Below are 26,849 nucleotides of genomic sequence, written 5' to 3'. Positions count from 1 at the left end.
AAGGGCTACAGAGGGCTCCTTCACTCCTCCCACCAGATCTTAGCTCAGTGACCAGCACGTGATATGCCCATGGACACGATAAGTGCAGGACTCGGCTGCTTTTCAGCCTAGCCCCCTCTACAGCTATGACCCACTTCCAAGAACCAGCCCTAAAAAACCCTCCTTGTTTGCTTTGCGAGCAGAAAAATGCTTTAGAAACAGGAGAGCACTTGTATAAATCATTAATAAATCTGTTTACTATTTTTATTTGCATGGGATATCAAATTAAATTTTGCATTAAGTGAGTTAAATATTCATATTACATTAAATATATATTACATTTTAAAAATTAAGTGTGTGCGATGCTGTTTTTCGGAGCTGTGTTCTGGCTTGAATACATTCAGCCCAGTATGTTCCCAGTGTGTGGTTGTCTTGTGTCACTGGTGACTTACTAGCTCCTGCAGGAATAGGTTGATACCTGGAGATGGTTACTGTGGCCTGGAAGGCAACACACCTCGCCCCACAGTGTGAACTGTAGCTCCATGGCAGGGGTAGGGGAGAGGAAAGGAGGGGAAGGAGAAAATGGAATGTATAGTATGCTTAGTGTTTGCCATACATCTCACTTAATTCTCATTAGAAGCAAAGGAAAGCATCGCAACACGTGTTCTCCCTTGCACAGGTGAAAGCGAGGCCTCAGAGAGGCTGGCAGGTGTGACCAAGGCTCACGGCCCTGGCCACGAGTCTCGCTGTCTGCACAGTGCAACTGCTCCTCATATGGACAGAAGGCTGGATGGATAAACACTGGAAGGATGGACAGAGGGATAGAAGGAGGGATGAATGGATGGAAAGGTGTATTATGGATGGGGTTGGGTTGATGGAAGATGGATGTATGTACGGATCAGTGGGTGGGTAGACGGATGGACAGATAGATGGATAAATGGGAGAAAGGAAGAATGGAGATGGGCAGATGGATGGGGTCAGAAGCAGATGAGAGACGGCAAGGTGAATGAATAGATTGTGGGTGGATGAAAACTCTTACCATATTACCATATGTTTGGTAAGAAAGATCATCAAAGGTTAAAGGTCTTTAAGCCCATTTCCCCATGTGAACTCTGCAGGAAAGCACTTCCCTGAGGAGCAGTGGAGCAGCTGGGACTTATTCTGGCAACCAACCTGGATGCCAGTGCTTCAGATGGAGGTTTAATTTGCTATGCCATGGCTCAGGCCTTTGTCTTTTAAAAACATTAAGTTTATTATTTATTGTGTGAGAGACAGAGGTAGTGTTCATCTGCTGTTCACTATCCAGGGCCAGCTTAGGCTAAAATTGGGAACTGACAGCTCTGTCCTGCTTTCTCATGTGGGTAATAGGGATCCAAAATACTGGAGCCACCACTGCTGCCTCCAAGGGTGCACAACTAACAGGAAGCTGGAGTTGTGGGGGTGGAGGCACTTGATGTGGCACGTAAGCAGGCCTCTCAACCAGCTTTCTATCTGTTGTGTGACATGTTTATCCCCTGACAGCATTGTTTAGGAGCCCTGTCTTGTAGGTCTATTCTGAACAAAGGAGAAAAGGCAGGGCTTGTGGCTTAGTGGTTAAGCCCCAGCTTGCAGTGTCTGCATCCTATATTGCAAAGCCTGTTTGAGTTTGCTGTTCTGTTGTCCATCCAGCTCACTGCTGATGTGTCTGGGAAGGCAGAGGAAGATGGCCCAAGTGCCCGAGTCAGTACCACCCACATGGGAAGCTTGCCTTGAGTTCCTGGCTTAGGCCTAGTGCAGCCTGGCTGTTGGCAGCCATTCAGGGAGTGACCCAGCAGATGGAAGGTTACCCGATCTCTGCTCTGATTCTCAATTTGTTACCTGCTTTTCATATATATGTATATATGAAGGAGAAGCTCCCAGTGAACATGAGGGCTTGTAAAGAAGCTTGTTTGGGGTTCCCAAGAGACTCAAGGCTGGGCTGGAACCGTGGGCCATAGTGTCTTGACAGTTGTTGTTAGTGGAAAGTTTTTGAGGCAGTGTGAGGACCAGATGGCAGCATCTCTCAATATGGGTGACATTTCTCACCAAGGGTGATGTATGCTCAATGGGTACTGGCTCTCCACTCCATGTCATCTCTCTGCTGGGGGGAAGGGAGAAGGAGCAGTGTGCAAGCTGGTCTGCATTGTGCTTTCCTGGCCTGTGTCCCTGGCCCCGGTGGCTTACCTCTGTTGTGGTCTTACTGTGCCGCAGAAGAGAAACTGTGTCCATGTTTCATAGGGGTGCCTGGGGTGCCAGACATTGAGCACCTGGAGACCCCAACTTCTTTCCCCACACCTGATCTCTGCCTCTGCTTGCTTCTGAGTCTCTCTTCCTCTCTGACTCTCCCCTCTTCTTCCTCCTCCCTTTCCCTGGAGGCACTTAGGCTCCCAGACCAGGAGAATAGATGAGAGCAGCTGACTGACAGTGAGGGCAGGTGCCTAATGATTGCACTGGGCACCTACTGGAATTAGAGCTTCGGGCTCCCCTGCTCTTGCTGGGCTCTGATGAAAGTTTACGTGCCATTTTCTCGTTTCCTGTAAAGCCTGTCAGGAGGTTTTCAGCGAGAAGAAAGACAGAGAGAGTTTGCCTTAATCCTGGCCTGCCCCATATTTCTGCCTTTAAGTGGATCCAAGCCCAAACCTTGTAATTATCTCAAAAATAGACCCGATCGCCATAGCACATTTGATGGGTTTCCGGGGCGGCATCTCACGCGCCAGTGCGACCTGGAGGAGCAAGCCCAGTGGCAGGACGGAGAGGCAGCTGGGGCTGCTCATCTCACATCCCATCTCGGTGTAAGCAGTCTCCAAGCTCATTAACTGGCTCTCTGAGGAGGGCCTGGCATTTATCTTTGAGAGCCATCTCGGCGCTCTGAGCTCATCTGGCTAAAAGGCAAGGGAAGGGACAGAGCTAACTGCTCGCCTCGTTTTAGCCAACAGGGAAGGCTTTGCCAGACGTCATGGATGGCCCCTGATCTGCTCTGCCTGATCATCCATCTGCCTGAAGAGCTGCCCCCATTTTCCGTTCCCACTGCTGTGCGTGAGAGCAGCGGCTCCCCACACTGCTACCTGCAGAAGGGTCCCTCCCACTTCTTTCCTAATGCAGGGAGTGTGCAGGCACCACCCATGCCCTAGGAATGAACCTGCAAGAAACCTCATGGAGTAGCTGAGTGTGCGGGGTGCACCTGTTTAGACTATGCGGTCATTCAAGCTTTCCCTGCAAGGGTGAGGTGGCACCACCCTTCACTTTAGGTAGGATAGTCTTTCATCTACCCAGAGACCCCCAGTGATGTGTTCACGGATTCTGGTGTAGTCAGGAAATCTGTGAAAGTGCTACAAGTGATGGGGTGATTCCACATCAGGGGTTGTCAGATGATGGGATTGCCTTGGGTGACCAGAGCACCTGGCGTCCAGTGAGGACGAGCCAGGGAGGTTGCGGAAAGTCTCCAAAGCCAGGACAACTCCCACCCTCATCACCATACAACAATGCATTTTAAAAAACACATTTTAGGGCCTGGCGCGGTAGCCTGGTGTCTAGAGTCTTAGGCTTGCGTGTGCTGGGATCCCATATGGATGCTGGTTCTAATCTTGGTCACCCTACTTCCCATCCAGCTCCCTGCTTGTGGCCTGGGGAAGCAGTTGAGGATGGCCCAAAGCCTTGGGACCCTGTACCCGCGTGGGAGACCCAAAAATTCCTGGCTTCGGATCGGCTCAGTTCCAGCCATAGTGGCCACTTGGGGAATGAATCATTGGACAGAGGATCTTCCTCTCCGTCTTTCCTCTCTGTATATTTGATTTTTCTAATACAAATAAATAAATAAATATTTTATTGGAAACATTTACAGAGGGAGAAGGAGAAACAGAAAGATCTCTAACCACTGGTTCACACCCCAAATGGCTGCAATGGCCAGGGTTGGGCCAGACCAAAGTCAGGAGCCAAGAACTTCAAAGAACTTCATCCAGGTCTCTCATATGGGTGGCAAGGACCCAAGTGGTTGGATCATCTTCTACTGCTTTCCCAGGCACAGGGTGCTGGGTGGGAAGTAGAGCAGCCAGGACTTGAACCAACACCCATGTGGGATCATCTGCCTTTGCCACCCCCTCCATCTCCACCAGCAAGCTTCAGCCAGCCCCTAACTAATTCTTTCAGCTGACAGGTTTATCAAGAGGTCATGTGTGGAGAAACAGACATAGTTTCATTTCTGTTGTGACGCAGTGTTAAAGATTGAAGGATGTTTTTGTGCAAGTCTGAAGGAATGATTGTCTCTATACAAACGCCCTGTCCATGATCGTTGAATGACTGGTAGGAATGCAGTGTGTCTAAAATGCCCAAAGAATCTCTGGGGAGCAGAGTGTTGACTTGGATTTATTCTAAAAATTTATTTATTTATTTGAAAGGCAGAGTTAACAGAGAGAGAGAGAGAGAGAGAGAGAGGAGAGAAATCTTTCATCCTCCAGTGGACTCTCCACATGACCACAAAGCTGGAGCTGGCCAAAGCAGGGACCCTGGAGCTGCGTTTGGGTCTCCCAGTCCCTTGGGCTGTCTTCCGCTGTTTTTTCAGGGAGTTAGCAGAGATGTGGATTGGAAGTAGAGCAACCAGGACTCTAGTTGGTGCCGGTATGTGATGCTGGTGCTGCGTGCTATGCCACAGCACCGGCCCCTGGTTTTCTTTCTATCCACCTGACATTCTGGCTCTCTGTGCCTGCATGGCCTTCCCTGCAGACTTTCACGTGCTGACATGGGCTCCTGGGAGGGCACATCAAAATGCTCACGGGAAATGGACTTGAAAGAGAAGTTGATTTGGGTGCCAGAAATTTGACACCCATGCAAATGAAGATTCTTGGAAAAATGCATGAGGAGTACCTATTAGGGGGAAAAACATGCAGCAGCGATTTCAGAAATCTTTTGCTTCCAAATCATCTTGTCTTCTGATTCCATTTTGTACCAGCTTTCTGAAGTACCCTTCCAGTACAGTGCTGTGAGGCTGCGGAGGAGGAAGGCTCGAAGGGGAGACTTCTGTGGAACCTTCTTTCTCCACAGCCCCCTGCACCAGCAGTGAGGTCCTGACAGGCTCAGCAGCAGCAGGTGCTGGCATCTTAAATAAGGTGAAGAATCAGCAGGAAGGGTGTGCTCCACAGCTGCGTGATTGATGGGCAGTAGGAACGTGTAGCTCACGGTTCTGGGGGCTGGCAGTACCAGGTCAGGCTGCCAACCAACCTTCGCTGGGCTCTGCGGACGGCCTCGTCCAGTGTGTCCTTCCACACTGGATGACGCTTAGAGTGGCCAACAAGCTGCTCGGGCTCGTAAGGGTGCTGATCCCATCGACAAGGCCCAGACCCTGCTCCCAGGCCCCACCTTCGGTAAGGTGCTTGCTTCATCTCAGGAAGTTTTTTTTTTTTTTTAAAAGATTTATTTATTTTTATTGAAAAGTCAGATATACAGAGAGGAGGAGAGACAGAGAGGAAGATCTTCCATCCACTGATTCATTTCCTCACATGGCCTCAACAGCCAGAGCTGCACTGATCTGAAGCCAGGAGCCAGGAGCCTCTTCCAGGTCTCCACACAGATGCAGGGTTCCAAGGCTTTGGGCCGTCTTTGACCGCTTTCCAAGGCTGCAGGTAGGGAGCTGGATGGGAAGCAGGGCCACAGGGATTAGAACCAGCACCTATATGGTATCACAGCATGTGCAAGGTGAGGACTTTAGCACTAGGTTACTGCAGGGTGTGGCAAAGAGATGATTAGTACAGTAACTGGGTGGCAGGGGGATGATGCTGTGCAGGTGGCCCTGGGGACAGGCTCGGCCCTGGGAGCAAGTGAGCAGGGAACTCAGCACTTGTCCCTGCTGCAGGGTCCTTGGACTGGGAGGAGAGGAAGGCCTCTGAGAGCAGGCCCGGCCTCCTCGGGTCCCTTGACGTCCCCGTCATTTCCCAGATGGAACCTGAGAGACTCAGCATGGCATTGCGTGGGACATTAGGGTCAGGCATGCCTCGTTGTCTGAGTGTCAGATGTGTACGTCCAGGGTGTGGGTGGGTCTCAGGGCGTGTCTCAGACCCACAGCCCTCCGTGGGAGCAGCTGGTGCTGGGCAGAGTCTGGGACAGGGCCTTCTCGTGTTGTTTTCCTGATGGTGGAGGGGCTGGTGGAGCTCATGTGGTGCGGTCCACCTTCTGTCCTAGGGCTGGAGCCTTCTTGGCCAGTTTGCGAATTGAGGGCGGAGAGAGAGGAAGTGAGAAGTGGTCCTGGCTCCACATGCAGCGCCTGTGCACAGGGTCAATGCAGCTGAGCCTCGGTGGGGGTCCTTTGGTGAGGGGCGGAGTTGGGAACAGATCCTGCTCGGAGGAGGGAACATTTCCAGGAAGCTGAAATCTGAGCTGGGGAGTTGAGTGGTCCTGAATGGTTTCTGCGATGGCTGCCAGACACCAGGGATGTGTTCCAGAAGGCATGGAATCTTCCTTGTCCCTGAGGCTGGACGTCAGCTATCCACACCTGCCTCTCCTCCCCGGTCCTGAGTATGATGGTTTCAGCTGCTCCTTGTCCACTCATGCCCGCCCTGGGGCCTCTGCACCTGTCGTCCCTCTCTCTGTGTCCTGGTCCCTTCTTGTTCTCCCTACTCGTGACAGTCCCTGCCACTGCGTCTGAAATGGCACCATCATTCTCCACCCCATCAACTATCACAGAACCTAGCGCCGTGTGGCCTGCTCCTGATTTATCGGTGATTCGACAGCAGTGCCTCCCACCCACACCCGTGCCGGGTGACAGAGCCTAATCTGTGAATGCGATCGTCATGCCCGGGAAGAGGATGAGGCATGCACAGCTGTTGGGCTGCGGAGCTCACCACTTCTCTTTGTGTTTCTCTGCAGGACCTGTCGCCCCTGCCGGAGGGTCTGTCAGAAGATCAGGTAAGGGCTGTGTTCCCGGCCGAGGATGCGTTCTGGTAAGGAGTGAGGCCAAGGGAGACGTGGTCATCCCCAGGGCTGACAAGCCCCAGATTTATTCCGCTCCCCTCTAAGTTACAGGGAGTTCTGGGTTAGGGTCCTTCCCAGAGCGTATGGAGATGAGGAATGAAAAGATGGGGTTCACTGGGAGCCACAAATGGTGGAATCTGCGGGTGGCTTACTCATTGTGTGTGAGCAGGTGTATCAAAGATCCCTTGTGTGCAGGGATTTTAAGAGGTTTTTTGTATGCCTTTTCATCCTGACTCTTATTTCCATTTTCTACCTGCTTTGTAAAGTCCCCTTGGTATCCTGGGGGAAGGATTTCAGGACCCCCTGGGGATGCCAAACTCCATCATGTCCCTGTATGTGAAGTGGTGTGGTCTGTGTGTGTGCTGGGCACACGTCCTATATAAATCAACTATGAATCTTCCGCGATTCCTCGTACAAGCAGTTGTTAATTCTGTGTTGTGTATCAAGTCCCTGTGTGTTCTGCACACATGATTGTTTTCTGAGTACTTTCTATCCAGGTTTGCCAAGTCCATGAATGTAAACCCCATCGATGCAGAGCTTGCATTGGGCACCAAGTGCAGTCCTGCCACTTCAGTGCCCATGGCAGGCATCTGTAATCAACCACAGCACTCTTCACCCTGTCAGCTGAGCAGTCCCCACTAATTGATCAGGAAAGCCTTGTGAGATGAAAGACGTGGCCTCTTGAATGGGTGGGTATAGTTTGGCTAGGTGTGTGAGGGGCTGGCAGGGGACACTGCAGGTGGTCGTGGAAGTGGGAATTTCATGCATGTCTCTCTCTTACCCTTCAGCTTTGGAGGCGAGTGAAGGCAGCCTCGTGCTCTGGCGTCACATTGTGTTGTTAGTGTGGAGTGGGGGTTCCAGAGCGCGGCCATGTCAGGATGTAATTGAGCCAAACAGATCTGTACCTCGGGGCAGTGCATTTCTGTATTGATTGCAACTCTGTGTTATTACTGTTGCCTAATGGGGAGCTAATGTAATTCCTAATGAAGCCGCACAGCCCTGGGATAGATGAAGCTGGATTTTATTTCCCGCGTGACGCTGGATCCTCTCTTCAGTTAAACCCTGGGAAGGCAAATTAATACAAATGTAAGACATTCTTTTTATTTTTTTTTCCTAAGATGAATGCCAAGACAGCAACTTTTCATGATGCTTGTCCGCGGCTTGTGTGACGTGTGGCTGGCCTTGGAGTGGCCAGGAGCTGCTTCAGTGTGTGGAATTGTTTTGGCAGGGAGGCTGCCCCTGGGGTTTGCATTTGGAGGGCACAAGGGCCTCTTCCAGGTCCTCCTGTCCTCCTCCCGCTGGGGTCACTGCTACTGGGACAGCTTTTGCCAGGTATCTGCTGGCAGCCAGTTTCAGGTGGGAGCATTTGAATGGCTGCTTTGTGAAACAGTTTTATTAAGGCAAGGTCCATGTACCATTAAATTAGTGGCTTTAAAACAGTGAATGCCTGTGGCACTCAGGACTTACACGGGAGTGCGTGGGTGCGTGGTCACTACCTCACGCTAAACATCCTGGAAGTCCCCAGTCTTTAAGGTGTCTGGTGGGTGGGCACCATCGTGTCCCCTCACCCCACTCTCAGCCACAGTGTATCTGTTTTCTGTCTTGATGAGTTTGCCTTTTTGAATGTTTGGTATCAGCAGATCCATACAGTAGACCAGATGACTGTGTCCACCTGTTGTTGCTTAGAAAACAGGTCCTGGCAGTCCTTCCAAGAACCAAGCAGAGGAGGAGCATGCAGCCTCGCTGGTCTCCCCGACGGCAGACGTCCACGAGACCCGGTCTTTTGGGAGCAAGGCAGGTACACAGACTTGCATGTCCATGGTGACATGGTTCAGAACAGCGAGAGGTGCAACTGTCCCAGGTGTCTGTCAGTGGTTGCTGGGTCGCTGGGTGCAGCGTGGGCTACCTGTGCAGTGGAGTACTATGCAGGCACAAAGGGGAAGGAAGCCTGGATGGCACTCCTGCCCCTGCTGACCTTGGCTGCTTCGTCAGACATGCTGGGGAGCTGTGATGTCCTGGGAGACAGAGGTCCCTGCTTCTGCGTTGGGCGTTCTGCCCAGCCACTGAGCTCAACCTTGCCTTCCAGGACTGGCGCTCAGGAACAGAGGTTGCGTCCCATGACCTATCCTCTTTGTGGACATTGTAGTTAACCAGAGCCATGGTGGGGGTGTCTGCGTATGAACAGCAGGGGTCTTGGGGGCAGCGGGCTGAGTGGGCTTAGCACTGAGTGGTCCACTGCTGCATATGCTGGCTGCAGTGTGGAGCAGGCTGCACAGGGGCTCTTCTAGGAGGGACTGGCTCTGGGCGTTTTGTGCTGTGGGGAGCTCGGTAGGATCCATCCCCAGCCCAGCACCTGTGTGGGCCCCATCCTAGAGCATCTGACAGGTAACAGGTGTATTAGGGCAGTTGGGGTGTTTGGGCAGGGGATGGTTCTGGGAGCTGAGGAGGCAAAGAGGCTCCTGCTAGGGGGCTGTAATAGGCTGTGGAGAATGCCTTATTCATGCACATTCCTCCTCCTATGTCCCTGGAGTGAGGGCACCATTGGCTACACCCACCTTCCCTCCCCCTTCCCCCATTCTTCTTTCCTTGCTAATGAAATACGCATAAAATAAAATGAGCTATTTTTTCTTTACTTTTTTGGTTTTTTTTACAAAATTTATTATTATTATTATTGGAAAGGCAGAATTACAGAGAGAAGAAGGTATAGAAGGAAATATCTCCTGTCCACTGCTTTACTTCCCAAGTGGCCGCAATGGCTGGAATTGAGCCAGTCTGAAGCCAGGATCCAGGAGCTTCTTTCAGATTTCCCATGCAAGTGTAGGGTTCCAAGGCTTTGGGCCATCTTCTACTGCTTTCTCAGGCCACAAGCAGGGAGCTGGATAGGAAGCGGGGTGGCCAGGACATGAACCAGTGCCCATGTGGGATCCCGGCATATGCAAGGTGAGGATTTAACCACTGAGCCATACCATTGGCTCCCTTTTCGTTTTTTTTTTTTTTTTAACTTAAAATTTTTTTTTAAAGAAAAAAAAATCCCTATTTATCTGGAAGGCAGAGTGATACATAAATACACCCATCAGAGCACTTTGCCTGACAACCAGTTCAGGAGCTTGGGGGCCTCTCACGTGGGCTGGGTGGGTTAGGCCTCCTGCGGTGATTGTAGCTCTGTCAGTTTCTGAGGGAAGCGTGTGCTCAGTGTGTTTTGAACCTGATCACCTGGTTGTGGGCTGGACTTTGATCCACGCACAATGTGCATCTCGAGGTTGCTCTGTGCTTCTGCGGGGGGTTGATATCTTTGTCCTCTCCCCGTTTGGTTCCTGGCAGCCCGGCCACGTGCTTGCGTTGTGGCTGTTCCGTCTCTTGTTTCTGTTGGTTGTAGGTATTTCAGAGCGGCTTTAGTGTACGTACCCAGTCTGGGCATCTGAGTCTTTTAATAGAGCAGCTCAGTGTGAGTGTGTTTGCCGTGGCAGGTGTGTCTGATCTTGCAGCATTTAAGAAATTACTGCTCGCAAAGAACCCATCCTGCTGCTTCCTTTATGAGCTCTGTTCTTAGCTCTGAAGTCTGACTGCTTTTATCTTGCCCACTGACCTGGAAGGCCGGCGTCCTCAGATGCTGTCTGCCTGTGGCTGCCTCTGAGTTCTTCTGGAAAGGGCGATGCAGCCCCCGTTTGCCAGATATGCAGAATCGAGGGTGAGGTGGCATCTCTGGGCCATGTCCAGGTGGGGTGTCGGTGAGCACTCCCCCACGCCTGCTTCCTTCCTTTTCCAGGCTTTGTTACCCTAGTCACTGAGGCAAAGTGATACTTCTGACATAATCATAGTGTGCAGATCCTTCAGAAAGTTTATGGAAGAGGGAAGTTAAGGTGTTTCTGTTATGGTGCAAAGAATTGAAATCCTCGTGTAGTTCTTTCTGAATATACATTTTTCCGTATGTTTTTGGAACACTCCCCTTATGGGCGGATTTTAAGCTTATCTCTCCATTCCTTTTTCCACAGGCGTGGGTCGTGGTGTCTGTCGGCTGAGTGGCTTAGGTTTCAGGAGATGTGTGCAGGGCCACCTGTGGAATTTGTCCCCTCAGCTCTGTGACTACCCAGTGAGGAGCTGTCCTTTCCCTCCAATGAGGGTGATTTTTGAGTTTCCCCTACTCTCCCAGGGCCCTGCGTCAGAGCAAGATGTGGAGCCGTTGGAGGGAGGGCCCAACCTTCTTCCTTGCTAATGCTCCAGGGAGGTGACAGAGGGTGGCCCAAGTCTTTGGGTCCCTGCCACCCAGAAGGGAGACCCTAATGGATGCTTGTTTGCTGGTGGCTGTGGAATGGCAATGGAGAGGATGACTTTGCTTGGATCATTGCACAAAGAAGCACTTGCCTCAGGAGCTGGGGAGAGATGCTCAGGCCGTGCTTGGGGTGGTGGTGGTGCAGCCTGGCTTCTTGGCTACGTGGCCCAGACTGCCACTTCGGATCTGAGACCTGTCTACTTGGCCTAAGTGACTGAAGTCTTTGCTCTGGCCTATAACCTACAAGGTGCTGGGTTGGGAGAGGCTGGCTGAGGGCTGGTCTTTGCTGTCTGGTCACTGCCTCTGCTGCCCACCCTGACTCCAGATTCCCTGCTAGGGAGTTGGTGGTGCTCACATCTGCCCTCTGCCGACCTGTGTGGCTCCTGCGGGTGCTTCACGGCTCTCAGAGCCCCGAGAGGGCCCCTGTAGACACCCACCTGCAGGAGATGTCCTGTCCCCTGTTCCCTGAAGTCCCTCCCCAGCCTGCCCCAGAGCCACAAAGGGACAGGATGCACAGCTCAGCTTGCATAGCCCCTTGCTTCTCACTGCACGCGGGGTGGCCCTGGTCCCTCCCCTTGGAGCTGCAGTGCCCTTTGGTTTCAGTAGCTCCTGGAGGACTGCACCTGTGCGTGTCCTACTTGCCTTGGAGGAGCAGGTTACAGGAGGCAGCCAGGTACCCCGTACTGCACAGCCCAGCGTGGGGTCCCCTCTCGGCAGAGTCAGCTTCATGTTCTCCATTGTGGGTTAGGCTGGGCTTGCGTCGGGCGTCTCATCTCGGAAGCAGCCGGCAGGAGCTGAGGATGTTCTCGGTTAAGCCTTCTGGGCATGGAGGACGAGCGGCAGGCTGGTACAGAACCCGGGCTGGCAGAGTCTGGCCCGTTGAGCACCCTGCCCTCTGCAGCATCGGGTTCGCGGTACTGGGAGTTACACAAGCACGCATCCATCCATTGGTGATGCAGAAGGCGACCTCATGGGGAGCAACTCTGCCCCCCACACCTTCTTCCTGTCCTTCTGCCCTCTGCTGTCACTGTGCTCACTTTGTGTGGGTTTCTAAGTTCTAGGCGGCAGGAGGAGCCGTCAGCCAGCTGGGCTCTCTGGTGCTCAGGCAGCCCCTTTGTTCTGTTTGCCACCCCAGGCAAGGAGGTAGAGCTGGGGCCCCCTCTAACCCTCATCCCAGACCCCTGTGTTCCCAGGCTCCCGTGCCCTTAAATTTCTCAGAAATGATCCTAACCTGAACATGCCACCTGTGCCCTGCTGGGTCCTGGCTGCCACAGTGAGTGTGCTGGGACTTCCTCTGCTACGGAAGACTAGTCAGTGCTGCAACCTAACTTCCTCCAAAAGGCTTCCCTGGCTCCCTGGTCTGATCTTGGTGCCGAAGCTTGATTAGTGCAGGAGCTGCTCGTTGTTTATTGTCCCAGCCCTACAACACAGAGCTCTGGAAGCAGAGGGAAAGGACTTGCCCAGGACTGCACAGCTAGCTGTGGAGAGGTAGGGTGTTAACCCAGGGCCCAGCTGCAGATGGGGCCCAAGGATGCCTCCCTTCCCTCCTGCTCAGGTATTGTGCTCAGTGGCGCCAACTGGTGGCCGTCCACATTCTGTGTTCTTCCTTTTCCAATTCTTGTGTAGGGCCCAGCAGCTGTAAAGGTTGGCCCTGGTCCTGCTCCCAGGTCCGGAGGTGGTGGCCTTCTGGGCCTGCCAGCCCCTGGGTCAGCGCTGTCTGGGTGCCACCCAGGATTGTGGCCTGGGTTTCCCTTGATAGAGCTGCCATCGAGGTGCGTCCAGGTATTCTGGCAAGTTGGAGCCCTGCTGTCAGCTCTCTCGGTCTCCCTGGGGTGTCCTGGTGGGGAGTGAGGGAGCCCCCAGAGCCTGTACTCCCTCTCACTGGGTGCAGATGGAAAGCACCCCAGACTTTCCTTCTGTTGTGTTTCTCAAAATACAGACCCTATAAAGAAAACGCAAGACTGTCCCAGGACCCCACCACCATAGCAAACCCTGCTGGCACTCGAGATGTTGTGATGGGGCTGATGTGCCACTGCTTGTGACATTGTTATCCCGTATGAACGAGTACAAGTCCTGGCTGCTCTGCTTTCACTCTAGCTCCGTGCTAATGTGCCTGGGAAAGCAACAAAGGATGACCATTGGGTCCCTGCACCCACGGATGGGGTGTGGGTAGTTAGATGGAGTTCTGGGTCACTGCAACCATTCAGTGAGCAAACCAGCAGATGAGAAAAATCTCTGTCTGTCTCCTGGTGTGTGTGTGTGTGTGCACGCGCATGCACCTCGCCTCCTATCCTCCTTTAACTCTGCTTTTTCAGTAAACAAATATTTAAAAAGAAAAGTACTTAGTAAGAAAATCCAGATGGGACAGAGGGTGCACACGGCTCTGGTCTCAGGCCCCGACCTAGCCTGGCCTCTGTGCTAATGGCTTTCTGAATGCCCTCAGAAACCTGCTGTGTGGCTGGGCTGGTGTGCAGGTACTGGACGCTGGCCTGGGGTGGTTGGACACGTCGTGTTCCTTGAGGGTCTGAGTACTTTTTCTCTTCTTGTGTCTGGGAGCTTTCTCTGTGTCAGAACCAACAGGTCCCATTTTGCGTTGGTGGCTGCGTGGCGTGTCATAGAGTGGATGTGTCACTGAGTGGCGTGACCTCATGGCTTGTTTCCAAGTCTTTGGCCTTTGGAAAGACCTCTTTGTGCTCATTCGCAAATCTTGTGTTTCGCTAAGACATCTATATGCAGCTGCTTGGTTCGCAGTCTGAGTTAGGCTGCCGCTGAGGAGCTGTGCAGCCCAGTCTGAGCTTCCAAACTGTCTTTCCCGTCCTCCAGCCCCAGCAGCTTTCCGATGACTTCCTCTTAGTTTCATCTCAAGTGCTGTGTCCTAGGGCAGCCTGGAGGCCAGAACGTTTGAGGGAAGTCAGGTCCCAGGCTGGGCTTACTGCTTGTACATGCTGCTGGCTGACGTTGGCCACAGTCTTAGTGTCCATGTGTCCTGGGGGCCTTGGAGAGACAGGGCACAGGGCTGGGCCACTCATTGTTGCCGTCCAGACCTCTGTCCTCTCCTCGCCCCTGGGAGACCTGCTGGCGAGACAAGTCTTCACGGTGCTGGGTGCTGAGCCTACAGCAGTTGTGTGTGCAGTTGGTCCTGCCCAGACTCCTGCGGCGCGGCTGCTCCTGAGCTGGAAGCTCCAGTTCCCCCTACTCTGCAGGCTGCCTCAAACTTTCACCCAACCTGGCTGGCAGATCCCCGGGATCAGAGCAGAGTTCATGAAGCTGCTGCGCCCCCTGCAGGCTCTGGACGGGAGCTGCATCCGCCTCTGCACTGCCAAGTTTTCGTTTTTCAACTTTTGTTTTTTCCCTTTTAAACAGAAGGGTAATAAATTCACATGTTGAGTAAATGCCCAGTGCTGAGTCCCGCCTGATGAATCAGCACACAGTGAACCCATTTGGGTCACCAGCGCTCAGAGAGCCCCATGGTTGGTGCCCGGTCTCCATGGCGATGAGCCTCCCCACACAGACGCCCCAAATCTTCTCGCAGGCAGTGCAGGATTTGCATTGGAACCCAGACACGGCCTTGCTTGTGCTTGTCTGTGCAGTTCCGACTGTACCAGGTGCATTCCTGAGCTGTAGCTGGTGAAGTGGGTCCATGTCGCCTGCCTCTCTGGCCCCCCACTCTCCATCCCTGTCCTGGGTTGTTGAGGCCGTGGTGGGCGAGTTTGAACTGCTGTGAACTTTGCACCATGGCGTGTGTTCTTTTCTTGATTCTTTGCCCCACAGGAGAGTGTGCCGCTGTTTGCCCAAAGGCATGTTCTAGAATGTTTGTGGCGACAGTTACTACGACAGCGCCAGATGTCGGCAGGAGAGAGGAGGTGTTCTTCAAGGTGGCATGTTCTTGTTCTTCAAGGCTGCTTTGTCCCGGGCGCTGTCCTGGAAGTCATGAGCTTGACCTTGAGGTGGATGCTTCAGAATGTTCTGCTGTGGGTCCATTCCAGCCAGTTCTGCTGTCTCCCCTACTACTTCCCACTACGGTGCACTTGCAAAATGTGGTGGGGGCCGGATATTGAAGTGCGGAGTTTGAAGGGTGTGGCTGGGGACAAGGAGCCCTGAGCAGGTCTAGAGGGTGAGCTGAGAACTGAAGCTGAAAAGCTGTCACTGAAAAAGCAAGAGACAGAGAATGCAGAAGCAGAGGCCTCACAGCATGTCTGAAAACCGTGGCCGGTGGGCATGTCTGTGCTTCTCTGGTTCAATGACAAGAATGACGTCATCTGCAGAATACAGCACCATGTGCAGAAAATGACATCATCTTCAGGAAATGATGTCACTGATAGAAAATGTGGTCTGCACAGAGTGATGTCATAGGTAGAAAATCCCGTTATAGAAAATGACTTAATCTGTTGACCGTCAGCGTATGGAGGGCACTTGTCCCTTTCCTTCAAGTGGTGACCTTGAGGGGCAAGCTAATCCCGTTCTTCTGCATCTTTGTGGCAAGAGCCTGGTCCTTTCTTTTGACCTGGGAGCATGGGTCAGCACCTACCGAGCTGCGGCCGCCCCCTCTGCCCCACCCCGCCTCCTCTGCCCCACTGCCTCATCTGCACATCAGGTGTGTTTGGCTCCGTAGTCTGGAGGTCACAGAAGGTCCCTGGGCATGGTGCCCACACATGGCATGGGCCTTGTGCTGTGTCCTGTGACGGAAGAGCTCATGTGGAGATAGGTGGAGGAGAGCCAGGCTGCAAGGGGCGGCTTCGCTCACCACCTGCTCGCAGGTGAAGGAGTCCCGTGAGACTGGCCCTCTTGCCTCTGCATGTACTGGTCGCCTCCTGAGGGTCCTGCCCAGCACTGCCCAGCGCCGCACATGTTGTCCTGCATTCCAGAATTCGTGGTTGCACGGACCACCCGCACTCACGGTCCCATGGCTCCCATGGTGTGTGTTCTCCCTTGTTCTCTCTTTCCGACTTGCCATCCCTGGCTCCCTCCCCCACCCAGTCTGTGCTCCTGCGTATCTCCCTCTCCTCACTGGTCTTGCCTGGTGGTGCGCTTGCTTCTCCTGCAGGCTCACAACCTGTGCTCCCCCCACCCCCGGCCTCACATCTGCCAGCCCTCTCCTGGGCCCAGCTGGAGCGGTGCCTGCCATGAACTCGGCGTTGCAGCAGAGTTCAGCTGCCCTTATGTCTTCGTTTGCGGTCAGCTGCTCCATCCCTGGAATGAGACTCATTGCTAGTTGGAGATCATTTTCAATTAAAAAGCGCATAACCATAGCCAAAGCCCTGGTACGTAGCTGCTCAGCAGAAAGACCCATATCATGGATTTTATCATTTGCCGCCATTGATTTTCCACGAGTAATAATTACATTTCATACGCAGCATCTGCACTGAGTGATATTTATATCTGCAATTATCTGGAGGAACTTTTAATGTTAAAATATTTTTTTCCCCAGGGAGGAGTATGTTGAGGCCATTGAATATATATATTTTTTAAACTTTTGCCATCTTTTTTTCCAAGACAATGCTCCCTCTGCTATGAAATAATAATTTAGCAATCAGAGCCTGAAATGGTTTTATAAATGAAGTTTGAATTGACATTTCCACCAACTGGGGTAGTAATTTTCAGTGTTCATCGGGGCCAGTGAATTCAGATCTGCTGGTGAAGTATACTTTGCTGTTGTTAATGTTGAAACATTTTAGTTTTCTCCTCCCCCCAGACAACACAGGCAGCTCTATGCCCAGGGAGGGCAGAGTCTCGAGTCTGTCTGCGATTTGCCTTGGTGTTTGAGGCTCCTGTGGCCGATGGGTCACTCTTCGCCAGGTGATGACGGAGGCACAGTCAGTTCTAACCACTGGAGCTGAGTTCAGGTGGAAGAGCCGAGGCTGAGGCCACGGGAGGATGGGCAATGCTGGGGGAAGGTCCACCGTGGCCTCTGGACAACGGCCGGGGAGGGAGGCTGGGCCGTTGTCCAGTGCAGGGGGATGGAGCCTGGGACTGGCTGTTGGGAGTGGGGTGGAGAGGGTCTGCCCTGCAGGGTGGTGGGGCCTCCAACGAGCATTTTCTGATGGAGTGGGAGGTCCCAGCACTTGCCCTGCAGCCCTCTCTTTTGGCCCTGGGTCTCCATTCCCCGCAGCCTCTGGCTGGTCCTTCCCGCACTGCCCACCTGTGGTCATTGTGTCTTTGTGCACCTGGGCATCTCCTCAGGTCCGTGCTCCCAGTGGCTGGCTGGACAAGTGGCTCCCTGGTAGTGTGATGCAGTGCAGAGGCCCAGGCCTTCCTCTGCGGGGAGCCTGGCTCCTCTCCTGGGGCCTTTCCTGGAGCAGGGGGCTCTGACTTTCAAATTCCCCCAGGGCAATGCAGCTAGGCCATTCTGGCTCTGCTGCCACCTCAGCCACTTGGTGTTCTGTTCTGGATAGTGAGTCCCGCAAGGGCAGAGTCAGGTTTCTGGTCCCACGGGGTCAGGATTTCATGAGGAAGAGGCGCTTGAGTATTTGGGGGAGAAAATCTGAGAGGAAGGGCCTCGTCAGCGGTGTGGCTGGCCAGCTATCCTGTGATGCCCTGGCCCTGCTGCCCCGTGCTGCTGCCCACCAGTTGTCCAGTTCCAGTTGGAGTGTGACCTCTTTGTTAATCTTTTACCCCTTGTCTCTAGCGAGGCTGGAACACTCGGCCAAGGCCCCACAACTGGGCAGTTCTGATTTATTCATTTCTCTCAAATGTGTTCATTTGGCTGTTTACTGGAAAGGCAGAGCAGCAAAGCAAGGGGCAGAGGCAGATTTCTTCCATCTGCACGGTCACTCCTCAAATGGCCATGACAGCTGGGTGTGGGCGAGGCCAGAGCCAGGAGCCTGGAACTCCACCGGGAGCTCCCTGGCACGGGCCCAGCTCCCTGGGCAGTCATCTGATGTCTTCCCAGGCATGTCAGCAGGGAGCTGGATTAGCAGCACAACAGCCAGGGCTTGGACCTCCCCGTGTGCATTGCCAAGCTTCCATGGCAAGTAGCAGCTCACGCCTTAGCACCAACTTCAAGAAAGCTGTAAGATTTGAACCTGGTTTCACTGACTCATTTCTTGGCGTCTCTCCTTTCGCCGTCCTTCATCCAGTAGGTGCCCTGCCTGCTGCAGGGGAGGCACTTTGCTGTGCCTGGCCCTTCCTATGCACCCCTGTCGGGTTCACCCTGCGGGTGGTATGGAGGGGGGGGGGAGAAGACTCTGGATCTGCTCCCCCTAGTGGTCAACCCTTGGAAGGCTGAGCTTTTCCCAGGTTCCGCCTAGCTTTGCCAGGGTGGGCTCCTGTACCCCTCTTTAGCTAGTGGCCGCAGAGCCTGGGCCCACCCTTGATGGGGGCTCAGCTGTGACCATGTGGCCTCCACTCCCATGCAGTTGGCACCCCGCCTTGTTCACCACATGTGGACCCTATAGCTGACCTCCTTCCTGTGTTGACTTTCCTTACCAAAAACAATGTCAGCACTGGTCTCCTCCCGCTGTGAGATCACTCAAGGTGGGAATGCACAAGCCAGGCCCCAGGGCTGCCTCCTGGTGGCCACGTGCCATTGTCATCATTTCAGGATTCTAGCGACCTGATGAAAGAAAACATGCTTCTGTCTCCCCTAGTCAAATGTGCACCTGCACTTCTGAATCAAGAAATAGCAGGAGGATGTGTGGACTCCTGGCCCTTCGGATGGGGGCTGCTGGTGGCTGAAAGGCAGAGGCAGGGGAGCCAAGCGGGGCTGGATTCAGACACCAGGCTTGCTCTGACTAAATGGACCATGCGGAGGTCCAGTTTCTTCATCTGCCTCAGCACTGTCCCCTGACCCACAGCACGACCCATGGTCCACAGACAGCCGGGTCAGCAGGTGCAGCCCCATTGTGACCTGGGAGGCAGCAGATCGGGGCTGTCCGGTTAGCCAGAGCATGCTAGCAGGCAAGGGAGCTTCTTAGAGGAAGGGACACAGGAGCCGGGGCAGAGGGCAGCAGGTGTGGGCACAGGGATCAGAAAGCGCCCAGAGATTCCTCAGGAGGAGAGCAGCAGGTGCTCCCACCGGTTAGGGCTCAGCCCTGCCAGATGTGGCCTTCCCATTGCTGCATCCCAAGAGAGGGGCTGGGTGGGGAGGAGGCTGTTCATGAAAGGCAGTCTTAGAGAGGGAGAGAGAGAGAAGGGGGTCTTCTAATTGCAGCTTTACTCTCCATATGGCCCCAGTGCTGTAGCTGGGACATATCAAAGCCAGGAGCCAGGACCTCCATTTAGGTCTCCCACATGTGTGTGGGGGCCACAACCTGTGCTCCTTTCCCAGGAGCATTTATGGGGAACTGGGCTGGAAGTGGAGTAGCAGAGTCAGGAACAGCATCCACAGGGGATGCTGGAGTGGCAGGTGGTGGTCTAACTCGCTGCGTCACAGTGCCAGCCGCAAGGGAAGAGGGTTTGAAATGCTATCTGCCAGCCTGTGAGCAGGGCCAGGGGTAGGATGAGGCGTGGGGACTCGGCTTGAGGCTGGTGCTTGCAAAGGCTGCGGGCTCTGCTCCAGCTCTGTTGTGGGACCTGCTGTGTGTCGCCGTGGCTGTAGGTGGCAGCAGAGGCCCGGGCAAAGGCTCTCCCAAGGCTGAGCAGTGACCCTGGAGAAGATGGGGTGAGGATGCTGGAGTCTCCTGGGGTGCTCAGGCCAGGCTGGAGGGGTTGGAGCAGGCAGCAGCTGGCTGTGTCCACAGGACGCAGTCTGACCTACGGGGCTGATCTCCATCACAATGGCTGTGCAGCCCCAGGCTCTTTCTGGCCTTAGGATCTCCAGAAATGACTAGAGGGGGGCAGGTCCTGGGAGGACCTTGCTTTGTAGCCAGATCTGTGCTGGGGAAAGTTCCACCCCTGCCTCTCTCTTGGGCTAGCAGTGTCTTGGGCTAGCACTGTCTTGGGCTAGCAGTGTTCCTGAGATGGATTCACATGGCGCATAGGTCAGCTCTTGGAGCCTGGCATGGATGTGGTCAGCTCTTGGAGCCTGGGAGGCCGTGGGCGTGGATGTGGTCTGGCTCGTGTTACTCCAGACGCTCAGCACCAGGAGACCCTTAATCTGCTTTTTGTCACTGTGAACTTGCCTTTCCTGGGTGTTTCATAGATGTGGCCTCCTTTTTGCGTAGTAGGGGATCAGTCAGGCCCCCTTGGTCCCCACTGCTGTGGGAGGGAAGCTAGCTTGCCCGCTGCTTTTGGGGCTGGTAAGGAGTCCTGGGTGGTACCACCAGGCCTCGTGACTCCCTGCACAGGCGGCCCGGCTTGCAGGTCACTCATTCCAGACTCAGTGAGTGGTTCTCCTGGAGCGTGTAACCCGATAATTCTCTCCCAGTGCAGGCAGGGGCCTCTTTCCTCCTCGGGAGGGCTCTGTGGCTGCCAGCTGTGCTGTGGGAGCCTGTCAGGAGACCCCTGGGCCTCTAGACTTGGCCGGAAATTGTCTGGCCTGGCTCAGGCTTCTGGATAACAAGCAGGCCCCTCACTGTTTTCCTCTGGCCCTTGGGAAACAGTTTGCTGCTGCGGGGCTGGCAGTGTTAACTATAATGTCCACAGTTCACTTGCCCTTTGTCCACACCAGCGTCCTTCCCGAGGGGCCTCCCTTCCTTGGGCAGACTCTGGGGAGTGGGCACCTTGGGTCTGTTTGGAGCCCCAGTCCCAGGCTGTTGTCACTGGGATGAGCCCCTTTGTGGCCTGCAGCTGGCCGGCCTGGCCCGCAGGCCCCGCTGCCCGATGGCTAAGCGCTCAGGAGGGACCAGGCTCCATGATGTGCATGCAGTACTCATGCGCATTGTCCTGTCTGTAGCTGTGAGGGTCAGGAGTGCTGGGCAGCCCCATGAAGCCCAAGTGACTTGTTGCCCCAAGAGAAGGGAAGGTGGCTGCTTACTAAGCCTATGCTGACCGCATCACAGCGGGTGGAGGCTGCCATGGCTTGTCCCTGATGGGGTCACACACTGGGAACTTGGTCTTCCATGTGACCGACATGGAAGGGGGGTGGCTGAACGCAGGACCCCTGGGGTCCTCCCAGCTCTGCCTATGGGAGAGAGGAGGCTGTTCCCTTGGGTCCCCCATCCCCTGTATGTTCTTGCCATCTTGTATACAGTCCCTCATGGTGCTGACTGCTGTGTCACGACAGCTCAGGGGGCCCTCACCATAGCCATTCTGGGGGTCCTTGATCCTCGAGGACTGTGAACAGGAGCACCCTATGTGCCTTGTGCCTCATGGTAGCCAAGATCTTCAGTGTCCAGTGAGATACGGGATAGGAGTGCAGTCGTGGGAACGGGTGTAGGGAGCGGGGAAAGACAGGCTTGGCAGGTGACTGCTGAAGAATCTGACCTTCCTTGGAGGGGCACCGAGCCTACCAAGCATGGACTACACCTGAGGGACCTTACCTTGCTTGACAGACGACCTGGAACATTGGGCATTGTCCAGCAGGTGGTGAGAGGGAGACGACCTGCCCAGCACATGCTTGGCTCCCCCCGGGGTCACCTTGCAGGAGTGTCTGGTATATTTTCCCTGGACCCCACCCCGGGGGTGGTACTTGGAATGTATCCCCAGGGGCTGAAGTCTCACTTGGCTGGGACAGAGTTCCAGCACATACCCCTGGATAGAGTCCCCACCCACAGCCGCGTGTGGGGTGCGTGCCTCTCTGTGGCCTTCCATGATCCTCCCTGTACCCTGACAGCAGTTCCCGGCTCCATGTCCCCCTCCCAGGTGGGCAAGGAGGAGAGATGTGGCCTGCGTTTTGGGCTGACCCCGGACCGCCTGGATGCTGAAGTCCCCTCCAGGGAGGAGGAGGAAGGAGAGTCCTCCCCTTGCCTCAGAGGCCATGCTGCCATTCTTCTCCTGCTGGCCTCCCACTGTGTTTGGGCCTCATCCATGTACCTGCCTGCCCCATGTGCTGGAGACCCCACATCTCACCACCTCTATGTGTGCCCCAACCCCTGGCGCAGGCCCCTGTGGAAGAGTGAGAAACTGGCAGCCTACAGGATGGTACAGTCACAAGAGTTCTGGGCAATGCAGAGGGATGAGCTGATGAGAGTGAGAGTCCTGGCAGGTGGGATCCTTGCCCTCGTCCTGTGGCTGCACAGGAACCCCCTGAGGGTGGGGAGGAGGCCGCAGTCGCCGCGTGCACACCGCCGTGGACGTCTCCCTCTGCAGGGTCTGGAGAGCTGTCTGTGCTTCTGATGTCAGGCTCCAAGCCTGGATCACAGCGCGCGTGACCGCCCTGAGAGGTTTGTCTGTTGATGGAGTGAGACAAGGAGGGTGCAGGGGTAGATATAGTCCTTTTTTTTTTTTATTTGCTTAATAAGAGAAAGAGGGAGATACAGATCTTTCATCCTCTGATTCACTTCCCAAATGGCCAGAGCTAGTTCAGGCTAAAGGCAGGAACCATGAGCACTGTCCAAATCAGGGCCCAAGCCCTTGGACTGTCTGCTTTCCCAGGTTGGATTAGAAGTTGGGACAGTTGGGACTTGAACTGGTATTCACATAGGGTGTAGGTGCTGCTGGTGCTGGCTTAATACATTGTGCCACAATGCTGTCTCTGCATGTGTGTTTTTAAAAAATAAATTTTAAAAAGATTTATTTTTACTTGAAAATAAGAATGACAAAGAGAGAAGGAAAGACAGGGAGATATTTTCATTATGCTGGTTCATTTCACAAAAGGCTGCAATAGCCAGAGTCTGGCTGGTCTGAAGTTGGGAGCCAGGAGTTTCTGGGTCTCCTATGTGGATGCAGGGACCCAAGGCCTTGGGTCATCTTCCTCTGACTTCCCAGGCCATGTGCAGGGACCTGGGTTGGAAATGGAGCAGCTGGGACTAGAACCAGCACCCATGTAGGATGCTGACGCCACAGGCAAATTAGGCTGCTGTGCTGCTTGGACCCTGCTGATGGGCCTGGAGGGCGCTGGGCCTTGGGTGTGTGCAGAAGGCAGCAGGGGCACTGGACAGCCACTGAGGGTCTGTGCTGCCACCTGGTGGACATCCCTGGAAGCCAACAAGCTGCTACTCCTTGTGTTCCTTTGGTTGGCGGCGCTGAGAGCTGAGCTTGGAGTCTGAGGGCTGGTGGTCACTGCGCAGCCCAACCCTGCCAGGGATACCCTGCCATGTCCTGTCGTCCCCTGAGTCCAGTCAGTGCCAAGCATGTGCGTATTAAGACTTTTCTGGAGATTTCTATTGGTCAAGCAGGCAGAGCAAGAAAACAGGGGCTGGTGCAGCAGGGGTGCTGAGCGATGGGGGCTGCTTGCAGAACCTCCTCATGCTTCAGTTTCCTTGCAGCTGAGGTCCGGCCTGTGGCTATGTTCCTGCAGTGGAGCAAACCAGTGCCTAGAGCGAGGTGGCCTTCAGGGCTGTCCCTCACTGTTGTTTGTGTGCTGTGGATCCGCTGCGGATCCCCTGGGACTTGGCTGATCTTGGGCCAGAGTCAGTAGAAGCTCAAGTGGAGAAGCCAAAACCTTGAAGAGCCTCTGCTGGCCCATCCTGGAACCAGGGTGTGGTTACCTGCACTGCGTGTCCCTTGCCAAAAGGGTTCACACATGTGAACCAGACATGGGCTCAGGAACAAGCACCCACCCCAGAATGAAACCAGGCAGTTGATTCCCCCAAGGAGGTGACCACGGGGTCCTGCTCATAGGTGGCCGATGAGCTGCAACTAGATGGGTGTCACCCCAGTGTCCTCACTTTTCCGTTCCTTTCCCCGGCCCCATATCCCTAATTCATAGGTTGAGGGTCAGAGGTGCAGAACCCCTGGCATCTTAGCGCACAGAGAATGCAGCCTGGTTTGAGCCCACATTGGTTGGTCTGACTCCTGCCTGCCTTGCAGTGCCTGATCCAGGGGAGATCTGACTGCGTTGCTTGAAGCTCCAGAATTGTGTGTGTGTGTGTAGTGGGGGGGGGGGACTGGAAAATTGCCCCTCCTTTGAGCTGTGCGCAGTGCATCCTGAAGGAAGTGTATAAAGCACTAGGTATTACAGCTTATGAGTCTATTAATCCACAGCTTTGGGGAATTAAATTTTCATATTGATGATAAACCTCCCCTCATAAAATGGCCATGGAGCAGGAATAAATCTCTGATTGTAGAGGACCCACACCGCTTAAAGTGTCGTGTGTACCGCAGATGTGTGCAGCAGGTGGCTCCAGGGCCACACACCTCATCCGGGGCGGGGCACTGGGGCACAGTAGGGGTGGTTTCTGGTGGAGAGGACCTGGTGGGCATGAGCTGTTGCTTTCGTGAGGTTAGCATGGGGGAGGACCCAGTGACCACAGAGCCCCTGACAGCTGCTGAGTTTGCACCTGGAGGAGAGAAGGCGTGCAGGTGCTTCTGGAGGTCGCTGGCCCCTGCAGGTGACCCCATTTCCCTGTGGTCTGCGTCCATCCCTTCCACTCTTGTAAGTGGAACAGGATTCCCAGCATGCATAGGTGAGCTGCAGCCTGCGGGATCACCTGTGGTTCTGGGTTCACGTCTTCTTTCTTACCTAGAACTTCTGTGACCTCAGGCCACTTGCTTCATCTTTGTGGGCCTGAGCCAGTTCTCTTGTTTTTGTTTTTTTTTTTTTTTAAAGATTTATTTTATTTTCATTACAAAGTCAGATATACAGAGAGGAGGAGAGACAGAGAGGAAGATCTTCCATCCATTGATTCACTCCCCAAGCGAACACAATGGCCGGTGCTGTGCCGATCCGAAGCCAGGATCTAGGAGCTTCTTCCAGGCCTCCCACACGGGTGCAGGGTCCCAAGGCTTTGGGCTGTTCTCGCCTGCTTTCTCAGGCCACAAACAGGGAGCTGGACGGGAAGTGGAGCTGCCAGGATTAGAACCGGCACCCATATGGGATCCCAACGTGTTCAAAGGGGAGGACTTTAGCCACTAGGCCACGCCGCTGGGCCCCAGTTCTCTTGTTTTCACTAAACTGTCTTTTAGTGCAGTTTCAGAGCCGTGCATGTGTCGTGAGGGCAGTGCAGTGGACTCTCGTCGCTGGTGACCCGAGTGACCAAGGCATGTTGGTTACAGCAAGCTGAGCCGTGCTACCCTGGTACATTGTCGGCCAAGCCCATGTCTCCTGCGGGTTGCACCCTCTGTCGCAGGGTCCTCTATCATCACGTCTAGGGGTGCTCTGGACGAGGGCAGTTTGTCTCAGATTCCCCTCGCTGTGATGTCAAGGGGTGTATGTGTTGGGAGGAGGACCAGGCAGATGAGGGGTGGGCGAGTCCTCCAGGGGTCCTCTGTTAACATTGTCAGACCGGGGCTGTCAGGTGCTCCGGATGCAATTGGTCCTGGTCAGGTGCTGCTCTAGACATGTCTGGTTGGCAGCCTGAGTTGTCTCTGTTGGCCTAGAGCCTTATCCACTGGCTGCTGTAGTGTACCTTCTGGAAGGTTCTCATGGCTGTCAGGGCCTGTCCGTTCTGTATGCTCTGGAGGGAGCTCGTGGCTTGCGGCTCCAGCTCCCTGAGAGGGGGTTTTGCTCTTCTTGCTTGGAGTGAAGGCTTCCATATGTGTTGTTTGGAATACTTCTGTGTGGAGTGCTTGTCTCCCACACTTATTTGTTCTATCAGTTATTGATATTGGATTGGGGCTCATGGTGTTGATTCCGTACTTGGAGTTATGATCCTATGCTGCACCATTTTGCATCTCCCATTGGTCCAGCTCCATCTGTGCTTAGTATTTTTTTTTTGGACAGTTTTTTTTTAAAAAACATTTATTTAAAAGTCAGAGTGACAGAGAGGGAGAGATGGACAGATAGACACACACACACCCCTTCCATTTCTGAGTTTACTCCCCAAATGCCTGCAATGATCACGATTGGGCTGGATTGAAGCTGGGAACATGGACCTCCATCCGCATCTCCCACAGAAGCAGCAAAGGTCCAAGCATTTGGAATACCTTCTGTTGCTTTTCCCAGGCACGTTAGCAGGGACCTAGACTGGAAGTGGAGCAGTGGGGAATCAACTCTGTGTTTGTATTAAATGCCAATGATGCAAGCAGCAATATAACCCAATTTGTCACTGTTCTGGCCCCAGACTTACTGATTTATTATTAAAAATATTGATTTAATTTTTATTGGAAAGTTAAACTTACAGAGAGAAGGAATTCCTCTACTGCTTTCCCAGGCCACAGGCAGGCAGTTGGAAGGGAAGTGGAGCAGCTGGAATATGAACTGGCGCCCATATGAATCCCCGTGTGTGCAGGGTGAGGACTTTTAGCCACTAGGCGACTGTGCTGGACTTTATCTATCTATCTATCTATCTATCTATCTATCTATCTATCTATCTATCTATCTATCTATCTATTTCTTTATTTATTTTTATTGGAATCTTAGATACACAGACAGGAGGAGAGACAGAGAAGATGATCTTCCATCCTCTGATCACTCCCTAAGTGGCCACAACAGCCAGAGCTAAGCTGATCCAAAGCCTAGAGCCAGGAGCTCCTTCTGGGAGTCCCACTCGGGCACAGGGTCCCAAGGCTTTGGGTCGTCCTTGACTGCTTTCCCAGGTCATAAGCAAGGAGCTGATGGGAAGTGGGGCCACTGGGATACAAACTGGCGCCCATATGGGATCCTGGTTCATTCAATTCGAGGACTTTAGCCACTAGGCTATCGTGCTGGGCCTGGGTCTGATTTAATTTTTAAAAGTTATGGTCATCAGAACTTGTGTGAGGT

General features: G+C 53.9%; 1 long non-coding RNA gene across 1 annotated transcript in view; it reads left to right on the top strand.

The window, feature by feature from the left end:
• The window catches only part of LOC121151694, a 294,304-nt gene that overhangs the window by 83,648 nt on the left and 183,807 nt on the right, over window positions 1–26,849 (top strand). Inside the window, exon 2 of the long non-coding RNA XR_005883200.1 lies at window positions 6,853–6,891. This is a non-coding gene — a long non-coding RNA (uncharacterized LOC121151694). The remainder of the gene's footprint in view (window positions 1–6,852; window positions 6,892–26,849) is intronic.

This window comes from Ochotona curzoniae, unplaced genomic scaffold (assembly GCF_017591425.1).
Source record: "Ochotona curzoniae isolate NIBS_2020 unplaced genomic scaffold, NIBS_Ocur_1.0 contig_2321, whole genome shotgun sequence".
Lineage (NCBI taxonomy): Eukaryota > Metazoa > Chordata > Mammalia > Lagomorpha > Ochotonidae > Ochotona > Ochotona curzoniae.
This window is presented reverse-complemented; position numbering and strand designations above follow the sequence as displayed.